Source organism: Triticum urartu, chromosome 5 (genome assembly GCF_003073215.2).
Source record: "Triticum urartu cultivar G1812 chromosome 5, Tu2.1, whole genome shotgun sequence".
NCBI classification, from domain to species: Eukaryota; Viridiplantae; Streptophyta; class Magnoliopsida; order Poales; family Poaceae; genus Triticum; species Triticum urartu.
The window spans coordinates 267013087-267026956 of record NC_053026.1 but is presented as its reverse complement, the minus strand read 5'-3'; the positions used below and the strand labels follow the sequence as shown (position 1 = coordinate 267026956).

The 13870-nt window shown below is 44.6% G+C and overlaps 1 long non-coding RNA gene across 1 annotated transcript; it reads left to right on the top strand.

Moving 5' to 3' along the window:
* Nucleotides 1-10021: 10021 nt before the first annotated feature.
* On the top strand, nt 10022-11657 carry LOC125508568. Its single transcript, XR_007283596.1, has 2 exons — nt 10022-11076; nt 11158-11657. It is a non-coding gene; the product is annotated as an uncharacterized LOC125508568 (long non-coding RNA).
* Nucleotides 11658-13870: the final 2213 nt, after the last annotated feature.

Genomic DNA, 13870 nt, shown 5'->3' with positions numbered 1-13870 from the left:
AGCCAATATGGGCATCCAGGTCCCGCTATTGGTTATTAACCGGAGACGAGTCTCGGTCATGTCTACATTGTTCTCGAACCCGTAGGGTCCGCACGCTTAAGGTTACGATGACAGTTATATTATGAGTTTACATGTTTTGATGTACCGGAGGAGTTCGGAGTTCCGGATGAGATCGGGGACATGACGAGGAGTCTCGAAATGGTCGAGACGTAAAGATTCATATATTGGATGATATGGTTAGGCCAAGGGGTCAATCCCATGAGGCTTTAGGTCGGTGCAAAAGGAGTTTTGCGGAGGCCAGGGGGCCAAACGCCGGAGACCCTGGCGTCTGGCCCTGGGCCAGACGCCGAGGCCCATGGCGTCTGGGCCAGACGCCAAGGATTGTGGCGTTTGGTCCTGGAGTCCGAGTGGGACTCTTGCCTTTCGGGCAAAACCGACACTGAGGAGGCTTTTGCTCAAAGTTTCGACCCCGGGGCTCAACATATAAATAGAGGGGCAGGGCTAGCACCAAAGACACAACAAGTTGATCCACGTGATCTATTCCTTAGCCGTGTGCGGTGCCCCAGTCACCATAATCCTCGATAATACTGTAGCGGAGTTTAGGCGAAGCCCTGCTGCTGTAGTACATCAAGATCGTCACCACGCCGTCGTGCTGACGGAACTCTTCCCCGACACTTTGCTGGATCGGAGTCCGGGGATCGTCATCGAGCTGAATGTGTGCTCGAACTCGGAGGTGCCGTAGTTTCGGTGCTTGATCGGTCGGATCGGGAAGACGTACGACTACTTCCTCTACGTTGCGTCAATGCTTCCGCAGTCGGTCTGCGTGGGTACGTAGACAACACTCTCCCCTCTCGTTGCTATGCATCACATGATCTTGCGTGTGCGTAGGAAATTTTTTGAAATTACTACGAAACCCAACATTATTCACCGAACCTCACTTCATATGGTTATAGTGTAGATCTGTTCATGCTCAGAATAAGAACCATTCATGCTGTTCAGTGTTTTATTCTTTTTTCGTTGGTTGTTGTACAAATTTCCAGAAAGATATAATCAGGAGGGACCATCTAATAGTTGCTAAAGTTACTTCTGAACGCACTCTCTAAGTATGCATGTTGTTGTACAATGCACTTGCATCTCTGAACTCTTGCTCTAATTGTTTCACATTTTCCAATAGAGATCGGGCTGGGCTTGACTGGGTTTTTGGAGTTCTCTTCTCGTTTCTTAGGATCCTCATGCTGTTTGACAAGGGGTTCCTTGCAATGGGAAATGTAAGAATCATCCTCCTGGTTTACTTATACTTCGCTCTAACCTATTGCATCCTAATTATCATGCATTTCATGTCAGGTTCTCTTCGTCTCTGGTGTTTCTCTAACGATTGGACTGAAGTCAACTTTCCAGTTCTTCACAAAGCCTAAGAATCGCAAGGTCATATACATGTAATATTTCATTAGGTACTTTTGCTATCCCTGGACTACACAAGTCAATAGAGCTGATGTTCATCATTGTTTCAGGATTGTCCATCTTTCAGTTGGATTAAGGTTTTCCTATTGTCTGCAAATGAAACGTACTTGATGTACCTCTGGTATGATAAAAGAAGAGATTGACCTTTTCTTTTGTAAAATTTTCTGCAGATGATGTTGTGGAGATTGATTTGAGAATTTGCGTGCTTATTAGTTCCACTACTTTTTTCTCATTAACTGATATTAGACGTGGTGTATAAATGTTGCACCTGACTCTATTTTTCAAGGATATACGAATGAAGCTATAGTACTTGCAAACTGTGACTCCTCTTTGCTGGACAATGAAAGTAAAAATGATAACCTACCATGTAGTAAAATTACATGGCTGATCTCTGTTTTGTACATGTTAGGTGAGCATTATGAAATGTTCTACTTCCCTTAATAGAGTGTATTTTCCTCTCATCAAATGCTCACTTATATTTCTGGAATAAACAAATCTTTTGTGTTGTAACCTGTTTTGAGTTTCGATGATTTACCATCTGCCTTCTCCTCTGCTTTATGTCGCTTCTCTAAATTATTTCTTCGGGCCACTACCATAACTTGCTGGTTTAGTTTAGGTGTGTAGGCAGAATTTTTCATGTGATTGTTTGAAACTACAACCACGTTGAATGTGCTTTTGTTTATTTATCAAGGATCGATAGTCTAAGATGTAGTGCATTTTGATATCTGATGTTGCTGCTATAAAATGTGTTGCACTCTGGGCTGTGATACCTGTACATCTAACAGGTAGTTCAGACTTTTTCTTTCCAAGTCCTATTGTGGCTGTACCATTTTACCTGCGTGTGTATGCAGGTGTTCTTTTGGCATCATACACTCCCCTGTGAAGTGCGTGTTTAATCACCATGCAATGGGCATATGGATTTGAGGTGTAGGGTGGTGTTGGAACTGATTGATGCTACTAGGTTCTTCATATGTTTTGTTCTTGGAACGTTTGTGCCATTAAAAATTCAAACAATGTATGCGTGCTCGCTTAGCTCTAACCATATGCCATGCGCTGGCTTTAGTTTGGTTAAAAAAGTCAACTCCATTGGAGAGTTTATAGCTTTGTACAGTGTGTACAGTTCTAGAGCTTCATTTTTCCTATTGCCATGCGTGTACAGTTTTAGAGCTTCATCACATTGTGGTAGGGAAAGATAGTATGCAGAATGTCAAAAGCTTTATTTTTGTCCATTAGATAGTTTATAGCTTTGTCAAGTGAGGTAGGTTTATAGCTTTGTCACTGGGGTAGTTTGTCACATAGACTACCCCTGACAAAATAAGTTCTCCATGCAACATAGTTAATTAGTGAATCTACAATGCATGCTTATTTCTGGCAGAAGCTTAGTGGATGAATTAGCATTTTGTAAAGGATGTCTAAGCTCCCTTCTCTTTTCTTTCTATAAACTAGAAGGCTAGGATAGGTTTCTAAATTACCATTTTGAACAATGTTAACAAGTTTACCATTTCTCATTTCTTAATACCATTTTGGGATTGTTTGAGCACTATACAAATATTTCGCTTTCTGCTAAAGTCAAAGATATTGTATCCTTGAATGTTTTTCAATTGCCAAACATGCCAAATTCTGCATATTCGTCAAGGTGACACGGATTTTGGTTTTACTTTCCGTCTGCAGCCTCTTATATCATAGGCGAGAAATCGATTAAAAGATTGTATTGGTTCCGAAATAATGTTTTAGTGTTGAACTATTGATTAATCCCCCTGTTTTCTTTAGTCTACGTGATTCAATAGAAATGATGTTTTAGTCATTTTGATAGTTATGAAACAAATGTCATAGACCATAGCTAGCTATTATGGAGATGTTTCGTAGTATTATTTTTATACAGAAGGGCTAAAGCTCCAATCATACATGTTTGCTCAAACCTAAAGCTCCTAACTAATGAAAATATTTTGAAAGCATTTAATGATTTTAAAGGTACATACATTCTTAAACAAGAGCCTATGTATTTTTTGCTCAAACACAAAGTCATTGGAAAATGCAAATGTTTTCAGTGTGAACATGATTGATTTCAAATGGGTCTGTGCAAACATGGTAGCAAGTATTTTGTGCTATAAAATTAAAATATGTATATACATCTCATCATAGACAACAGTTCATGATGTTTCCTACTAAAGGGGATTAAACCAAGGATATTTTTTCATTGCGCACATGGATTTAGCGTGCCTCTGCGCCATTTGGCGTAACGGGTCCACTAGTTTAAACATATAATGAGGCTAGCCAACTCGTCTCCTCGGTTGTCCCTTGTTTTGCTTCAATTTGGGCCGTTGGATGTTGGTCAAACTGCTTCTATTTGCGTTGGCTGATGTTGGATCTTCATTGGTTTTCGTTTTGACTGCATGGTGAGTTCATGGTAGACCATGACCTGTGGGCTCGGTCTCTCAACCGATTGGCTGGGTGAGCCTTTTTCGGTTGCCCAGGCGGCCTCTCCAGCCGCGTCGCGTGGGTGCGTCCTGAGTGCTGCACGCGATTTACGGTTCCTGCTCGCCCCTCTGATTCGCTGGTGGGTGACGCTGTATGTGGGCCCATATTCCTCTTGGTCCCGTGTGTCAGTGAATGTTGCATTTTTGTGTGCGCGCAGACTCAAGTTATAGATTTTTCCAGTCAACCGCTCTTGGCGGGACGTTCCTGGAGCGCTGCCCGCGTCGTGCATCGTGCGTCGTGGGGAGCAGTTGCGGAGGGGTCGGCCGGTGCGTGTGCACCCGGCTTCTGCAACCGTCTTTCGCATGCCTCGATGACAGGTGGGCCGAAGCTACTCGTGGTCCTGCTTGTCGGCTGCACTAGATGCGTGTCTCGTCGGGGTCGCCACGTCGTCGTTTTCGTTCACATTTGGTGTTGGGGAGAGTTGTGCGGCTGACTCCTACGTTGTGCTCTGCCTGACCCCTGCGCCATGCCGCTTCTTGTCTAAGGCAGCAAGAGCGTGCGGTGTGGGTGCCCCCAACCCATAGGTCTCCTCGCTCCTCCCTTCCCCCTCCCCCCGGCAGCCCTAGGAGATCTACCGTCGATGAGATCCAGCACCTCCCGAGGTCCTTATCCACCACAGCTCGTGAGGAAGCCGCGGGAGAAGGAGATAAACCGGGCATTCACCGGCTGGAGAAGGAGGAAAGGCGTATATGCCAGCCAGGGAGGCAGATCGGCTCGCCTCCGCTGCGCCGTGAGCGCCGCCGCCACCTCTGCATCCACCTTGCTCCGCGTAGCAGCATGTGTGCGGAAGCATGGACAGGCGACCACGAGCATATGTCGTCGGCGGCAACGGCAACACGCACGGTGTGATGGGCGCGGCCTACCCGCATGTAACACCCCGGATGTAATTTACCTTATATGTATCCCAACTCTTGCCGTTTCCGGCACTAAGTTATTTTGTTTCCTCGGGTTCGGGTTTTTGTCTCCGTGTGTTGTTGCCTTTGTCATGCATCTCATATCATGTCATCATGTGCATTGCATTTGCATACGTGTTCGTCTCATGCATCCGAGCATTTTCCCCGTTGTCCGTTTTGTATTCCGGCGCTCCTATCTCCTCCGGTGGCCCTTTCTACCTCTTTTCATGTGTGGGGGTTAAACATTTCCGGATTGGACCGAGACTTGCCAAGCGGCCTTGGTTTACTACCGGTAGACCGCCTGTCAAGTTTCGTACCATTTGGACTTCGTTTGATACTCCAACGGTTAACCGAGGAACCGAGAAGGCCTTGTTTGTGTTGCAGCCCAACACCCTTCCAATTTGGCCCAAAACCCACCAAAAACCCTTCCATCATCTAGAGCGTTCGATCACGATCACGTGGCCGAAAACCGCACTCCATTTGGAGCTTTCTAGCTCCCTCTATGCCTATATATAGATCCTCTCCCGAAAATCCCGGATCCCCTCCTTCCAAACCCTAGCTCCCCGCTCCTCGCCGCACCGGACGCGTCCGGTCCGGCCGGACAAAGTCACCGCCGCCGCCCGCGACGAACCAGGGCGCGCCACGTGTACCGGGCGGGTCCCCAGTTCACCGCCGACCACGCGGGCCCGCGAGGCCCAGCGAGGGCCCTCCCGGCCTGGCTCCTTCCACCGAGCGCGCCGCCCGCCCCTCGGATCCCCGCCGCCATCTCCTTCGTCTCTGGGGGCTTCGCCGCTCCCTCCGCCGCGGGCCACCGCGCCGGCCGCCGCGTCCCTCGCCGTGGCGACGCTCGACCTCGCCGCCGTCCTTTTCGGACCTCGCCGCGCCGCCCGGCCACCGCCGTCGCCGCTCTGGCGAGCTCCGCCGCCTACCTCCACCGCCTCGGCTTCCTCCCCTTCCTCCGGCGATGTCCAGCAGCTCCGGCGAGCATGAACTCCGGCCGGTGATCCTCGGTTCGCGTGAAGCCATGATCTAGATCCAGATCTGAGATTCAAGGGTTGACTTTTTCATCCTCGAACCCTAATCTTTTTGCAAACTTTGGCATGCTATAACTCCGCATCCGTAGCTCCGATTTGCGTGTGTAGCATGCCAAAATGTTCGCCTCAGAGAGTATATCATTTCATCTCATTGCATCATTTTTATTTGAGCTCATCTTGATGCCCGAAATGCTGTTGGAAGAGGGCTATGTGATAAACTTGGCAGATCTGTTTCATCAAATAGCTATTTGTCATTTTTGCCATGATTAATGTGTGCATGATATGCCTTCTGAGCTCTACATGTGTTTTGTTATATGCCATGCCATCTTTACAGAGGTGCTTACCATGTATTTTTGTGATATGTGTGGTGACTAGCACAAGCTTGCAAAGTAGTGCAATCGGTAATGCTGATTTCAGGGACTTAGAATTTCACTAAGTCCTTGTCCTGATTTTGTCATTATGCCATATGTCCATGTTGTTTCCTCGTGATCTGTGCCTCTTTTGAGGATGATCAGTAAAGATGATTTGTTAACATTGTGGTGCCCTATCCATCCGTGTCTTTGTTTGCATTTATGGAGCACCATAGCTTGAGTCAATCGAGCTCTACTTTTGCTATTTCGTGAATCCTGGCAGATTGTTGACTTATTAGCGATTTTGCCGAGGATGTTTCTATTGATCTGTGCATGCTATGTTGTTGTTCTTGCCATGTCTAGATTCTATGATATGTATTCTTGATGGGTGTATTCTTAGTTTGTCATGCCATGCTTTGTAGTGAGTGCATCGAGCTCGTGGACATGCCTACTCGTTAACAGATTTGCATGCTCCAGTTTTTCACTAAGTCTGTAATCTGATTATGTTTTTGCCATGTTCACATGTTTGCAATTGTATTTTCTGATCCCTTTTGGCTCAAGGTCACTAAGGGACTTTTGTTAAGTGCTTTGAGTAGCTTCATTCCATGCCTTGATTTTCCATGTAAAGTTCCTGTAGCATGTAGTTTTTATGCTCCAAAATGTGCTTCCTGATATTAAATTCCAGACTTGTATTAATTTCACTAAGTCTGAAACCTGTTATCATTTGCATTTTTGCCATGCTTGTTTGAACATGTTAGTGGATGAATTAGCCGTATCTTAGTGTTCATCTTTTGTCAAGCATAATGAGTGGATCCTTGCCATGTATTTTGTTGTCATGTTTGAGTGCTGTAGCATATTTATCTTGATGCATTTAGATGGCTACTTGCTGATTATCGCAGACCGGTGCCATATTTGTTTTGCTTGCCATTTCCAAACCGTGCATCTGATTCCGGTGATCTTTATATCGATTTCAACCGAAATCACCTCACCTTTCCAGTGGCACTCTTGGATTTCCAAGTTGAGGCCAGGTTCAATCATTCCTTGTCAAATCTTGCATATGCATCACATATCACATCCCGCATAGCATACCATGTTCGCATCATGTTGTTTGAGCTTTGCACGTGGTTGATTGTGTTCTTTTGCTTGTTTGTCTTGTTTGGGTAGAGCCGGGAGACGAGTTCGCTAACGAGGAGCCCATTGAGTTTTCTTATGAGGATCAAGGCAACTCTGACAACTTTGCAGGCAAGATGATCATACCCTCGAAATCACTTCTATCTTTGCTTGCTAGATGCTCGTTCTTTTGCTATGCCTATGCTACGATGCCTACCACTTGCTTATCACGCCTCCCAAATTGCCATGTCAAACCTCTAACCCACCATGTCCTAGCAAACCGTTGATTGGCTATGTTACCGCTTTGCTCAGCCCCTCGTATAGCGTTGCTAGTTGCAGGTGAAGATTGGAGATCGTTCCTTGTTGGAACATTGTTTATTGTTGGGATATCACTATATTATCTTCTTATCTTAATGCACCTATATACTTGGTAAAGGGTGGAAGGCTCGGCCTTTTTCCTAGTGTTTTGTTCCACTCTTGCCGCCCTAGTTTCCGTCATATCGGTGTTATGTTCCCGGATTTTGCGTTCCTTATGCGGTTGGGTTATAATGGGAACCCCTTGACAGTTCGCCTTGAATAAAACTCTTCCAGCAATGCCCAACTTTGGTTTTACCATTCACCACCTAGCCTTTTTCCCTTGGGTTTCGCGGACTCAAGGGTCATCTTTATTTTTAACCCCCCCGGGCTAGTGCTTCTCTAAGTGTTGGTCCAACTGAGTGATGTCCGGGGCTACCAGGGGCAACTCTGGGCTGGCCTACCCGACGTCTGGCTCATTTGAGTGTGCCCTGAGAACGAGATATGTGCAGCTCCTATCAGAATTTGTCGGCACATTCGGGCAGTGTTGCTGGACTTGTTTTACCATTGTCGAGGATGTCTTGTAAAACCGAGATGCCGAGTCTGATCAGAATGTCTCGGGAGAAGGAATATCCTTCGTTGACCGTGAGAGCTTGTGATGGGCTAAGTTGGGACTCCCCTGCAGGGATTTGAACTTTCGAAAGCCGTGCCCGCGATTATGGGTAGATGGGAATTTTTTAATGTCCGGTTGTAGATAACTTGAAACTTAACTTAATTAAAATGAATCAACCGCGTGTGTTACCGTGATGGTCTCTTCTCGGCGGAGTCCGGGAAGTGAACACGGTGTTGGAGTAATGTTTGACGTAGGTTGTTCTAGGATCACTTCTTGATCATAGTTTTTCGTTCGTGCTTTGCCTTCTCTTCTCGCTCTCTTTTGCGAACATGTTAGCCACCATATATGCTAGTCGCTTGCTGCAGCTCCACATATTTACCTTGCCTTTTCTATAAGCTTAAATAGTCTTGATCGCGAGGGTGCGAGATTGCTGAGTCCCCGTGACTCACAGATTACTTCCAAACCATATGCAGGGACCGATGATACCGTTCCAGATGATGCGCTTGAGCTCAAGTGGGAGTTCGACGAAGACTCTCGCCGTTACTATGTGTCTTTCCCAGATGATCAGTAGTGGTGCCCAGTTGGGGCGATCGGGGACCATGTCGCATGTTGGGGTTGATCTTTTATTTTAGTACCGTAGTCAGACCATGAGTGTGTTGGATGATTGTAATGTTATTCATGTATTTGTGTGACGTGGCGAGTGTAAGCCAACTATGTATCCTTTCCCCTTCTATATATATATATATTTACATGGGTTGTTGTGAAGATTACCTTACTTGCGACATTGCTTTCAATGCGGTTATGCCTCTAAGTCGTGCTTCGACACGTAGGAGATATAGCCGCATCGAGGGCGTTACACCATAGGCATTCAAGGATGGCGTGCCCGACGGCTCGGAACGCGTGCGCCTGGCGCATAGGAGGTATATGCCTCGGAGCACGCCGGCAGCAACGTGCACCGCAAGGTCCCGGAGTAGCCCAGCTAGTACAGAGCCCCTCCGTACTAGACGGACCCTGCGACTTCGTCCTCGCCTCCACTCACAGTTAATCCCCTTCCCCTCTGTGCCCTCTCTTTCTTCTGAACCATCTCTCTTTTCAGACCCTCTCCCTGTTACACATTTGCATGAAAAAACAAAAGTAAAAGGGAAAACTTACTTTGGGTTCATATGGTGCAGACTAACAACAAAATGATTGTTAATGAAAGGTTTGGGTGCTTGTTATTCTCAAATCAAGGTCTTTTATTTAATTAGTTGGATAACTACTTTTTAGGTCTATGCCGATTTCCACAACAACACTGCCTTCAACTTTCTCATTTCCCCGGCTCTGCATACAAGGTGCAAACTAGGTATGCCAATCTTGTTATCGCTTGTTCAGTCGCTTTCTGGTTTATGACCTTTCACTTGCATATGGTGAGGCAGTGTGTGGAATTTAGGGGCTGGTTTGAACCAATTACAATGATGTAGTGGTGCGGATCATTTCAGTCACCAGCTTTATATTGTGGTCAGCTTGTTTGTCTTCTTGCTCATGTATTCTAATACATGATGTCCTGATGATTTGTGAAGTTCTGTGTATCACAGGATAAGCTGCACATCAGGTCGTATGGCAGCTTGATTGTTGCTTTTAGGATGTACATGTACCCAAGTGGATCAAATACAGATACCGATCATATATTTTTGTTTACTCATGTGTGTTTTTCATATGTCTGCCAAGCATTTCGACAAATTGTTTATATCATTCAGATGTATTTAGGCCAGGTTTCTGTGATCCAAAAAAATCATGTGGCACTGTGTACTATCCATGATGATCTGACTTTGCTGGCCAGGTCAGAAATTCAAGTAATACGACTATTGCGATGCATCTTCCTACGTGTGTGTATTTATTTGCATTATCAATATTTTCCTCCAAATCACTTGTTGGTCATAAATTATTTTGCATTATTGATGATTAATTTGCAATTGAAATGACAACAGGGCCGGGTTTTATAAGTGTAATGGGTTCAAGTGTGACCTTCCAGTCAAGAAATGTCCTCAGCAAGAAGCTTATGTGAAGATCCCTTTTCTACTTTGAATGAATTTACTACATATATATCTTATTTAGTTTAGTTCATCATTCAGAGATGCATGGTGGAATATTTTTGTCCTTCACAGGTTAAATGAGCATTGCATAAAAGTCTGTCTAAGTCTCTTTCTTATTCTTCTATAAACTGGAAGGCAAATATAGATTTCTCACGCATAGTTTATCAATCATGATCTCACCTCCTTTCTATATGCAGACAGTGTGGTACTCACTGGGGATGCTTGCAAATTGGTAGTGGATGTGTGCAGTGATGGAGGGTTATGTCCCTATGGGTGACAGGCATGGTGATGTTCACCACTGGTATGGAGAGAACAGGGAAAAAGATAACTTCCCTTGAACTATGAAATGTGGTAACGAAATTAGAAATCATTGTGGTGATATAACTCTTTCATATGACCAAAATGAAATCGCATTGCACTAATTAAAGAATCGCCTGCTATATTTGTTATTTCATTCTATAATTTATGTTTACACAATGAAAATGAACCTGCTAAATGCTCTAGGACAAAGGCTGGGATGAAATCCGCTGCAGAGCCTCATGTGCTTCAAGTTTTCCATATGAATAAGAACTACATACTCTTTTTCTGTGGTATGAACCCATTTCCAGACCTATCAAGGCCAAGCTGCTAGCTAATTTTAATTTCTTTTTATGCAGATGAATCAACAAGTGTTCTCCAAAAGGCTGAAGGTGAATATCAAGGGCACCGCTCTTTGATGATGCACACCCATGGTTTGTTCACCACAATGCAATGACAAGATGTTCTCAATGGGTATGTAGCAGGAATCTCTTGTAGAGTTCAAAACCAGCCTTAATACCAATCATTTATGATGTGGTTGTTCTTATCTTTCAGTAGAACAAAAGAAGTGGAACAAATGGGTTTAACTTGTATGCCTACTCCTGTTGCGATAAACATTTGGTTTCCATCTTCAAGACAAGTTTCTGCTTGTGTAACGACAATATTGTTTGGGTCGTCCAGTTTTTAGCTATCATATGTTCCAGGATCACCCTGACCATTGGGTTCCTCATGTTCTCCTTGGTGGTTCTGTACATTGTCTCAAGATGCATTGGCCTGTTGATACTGCAAAGGAAGCTGGCTGATGCTAGAGATCATGCTCAGTATCAGCTGAAGACATCTTGGAAAAAGTACAGGAGGGACCTGCTCAAACAAATGCTCCTCCCATCTATGATGAACTGTGATTTTACTTTCATCCATTGTTTATACATGAGCTTACATCCAGAAGCAAGCTTACCTCTTAGAGTTCTTATTTCTTAGTACATGTTGTCTAAAGTAACATTTGCCCAAAAAGGCTATTACTGGTGCGTTAACCTACTGCCGGAATTGAGCTGAAATCAAAGTATGCTTTATATTGCATCCATCAAGCATAAAAAGTCTGTAGTCAAACTACATTTAGTTGGATGAAGTGTACACCATCGGTCCTAAGAGTATTATGGGTGTGTCAAGCAGGTTTTATAAGTTTGAAAATGCCCACCAGGGTCCTATATGTGATTAAGTCATTTATCATGGGTTCTAACCTATTCTTTTTTTAAATAGCTAGCCTTCATCAATCTAATTTTCTTAACATGTAAGTATGTCGCCTCATCAAATAACATGGATGAAAAAAGGTCCACCTCAACATACAACCATACAGAAAAAATACAGCTCAACATGCAAACATGCATAAGAATTTCAATCTATTATGTAGTTTCTATTTAATAAATATTTTAAAATTATACAATAATATACGCAATAAAACATATGTATTTACTACTTTTAGTCATTGTACTCTATGGTTTTGGCCCTTTTGTTCTTGTATAAAGTTACTTGCAACACTCTTGTATGGTTAAAAATACTAATTTAAACGTTTTGTTTCTTTTGCAGGTTACTCATTTTCTCTTACCGTTGTTGAATCAAATCAATTGTATTTTCGTTGAGTTGTTGGCGGCTTGTTTTTTCTGTGAGTTCATTTTCTAGGAGAGTGAGATGTGGGATACACACTCTAAAATGTTTGGTTTCTTTCAAACCATTTATTAGCTAACTAATTTTGGATGTCGTTGCACACAATACAATTGTACTCTGTTGTTGTCATCTTGCATTTTATGAGAGCTTAGCTCTGTACAATCATTTAGACTTATACAAAAGGCCAAGTTCTTAACATATGCTCAAACAAAAAGTTATTAAAAAAATTCAAATATTTTCAACGAGCACATGGTTTTAAACGGGTCTTTGCGCCATTTGGCGCAATGGGTCATCTAGTATGAAAAAAAGGAAAGGGAAAAAAGGTCTAAGGTCTGAATAGGGTCGAGCGGCATTATGGACCTCGTCCGCAAAGTGCCTCTATCGTTGCCCAAGGTATTTTGAGTGCGTAATTACGCGCACGCGGTACATATGCCGCAGTTAGATGGGGCAATTGACAGAGGTGGGACTGCTAGTTTAGCGCTGGACTAACCAGGCTGTCGTTCTGCAGGGTGGACCGGACTCGTTTGACAGTGTCCGGAGGCTTGATGGACGATGAGGTGTTCGGCTTGATGAGGCCGCTCTGTACCTCGGCTGCAAGGACCGTGGTATGATCTTCAGTGCGGAGGGAGCGCTCCATGTTTCCATTGACTATGATAACGCCGCGAGGTCCATGCATTTTGAGCTTTAAGTAAGCATAATGCAGGACTGCATTGAAGCAGGCAAAGGCGGTACGTCTTAGCACTGCGTGATAACCACAAAAGATGGGGACGATATCAAAGATCAGGTCTTCGCTTCAGAAGTTGTCCGGTCAACCGAAGGCTACCTCCAATGTTAATGAGCCCGTGCAGCAGGCTTCGACGCCGAGTATTACTCCTTTCAAGGTGGTGTTACTAGGCTTGATTCTTGATGGGTCAATACCCATTTTACGAACAATGTCTTGATAAATCAAGTTAAGACTGATGCCGCCGTCCATAAGGACTCGAGTGAGATAGAACCCATCAATAATTAGATCGAGGACCAAAGCTGCCGAACCTCCATGACGGATACTGGTCGGGTGGTCCCTCTGATCGAAGGTGATCGGACAAGCCGACCACTGGTTGAATTTAGGGGCGACAGGCTCTACGGCGTAGACGTCCCTTAGTGCGCGCTTGCGTTCCCTCTTGGGGATATGCGTGACATATATCATGTTCACTGTTTTCACTTCAGGGGGAAAATTCTTCTAACCCCCTGTGTTTGTTGGGCGGGGCTTATCATCGTCCTCGCTTGGCGGCCCTTTCCCCTTGTGTTCGGTATTTAGCTTACCGGCCTGTTTGAAAACCCAACAGTTCTTGTTGGAGTGATTGGCAGGCTTGTCAGGGGTGCCATGAATCTGGCAAGCCCGATCGAGTATTTTGTCCAAATTAGATGGACCATCCTTATTTCCTTTGAATGTCTTCTTCCGCTGACTGGATTTAGAGCCACTGAATCCGGCGTAGACCGCAGTGTCTTCCATTTCTTCATTGTTGCTTCGGCACTTATGTTTGTTGCACCATGGCCTACCGTTGCCATCCCTTCGGAGGTGCCAGGGTCGCTAGTACTATTGATTCTATGAGCCAACCAGCTATCT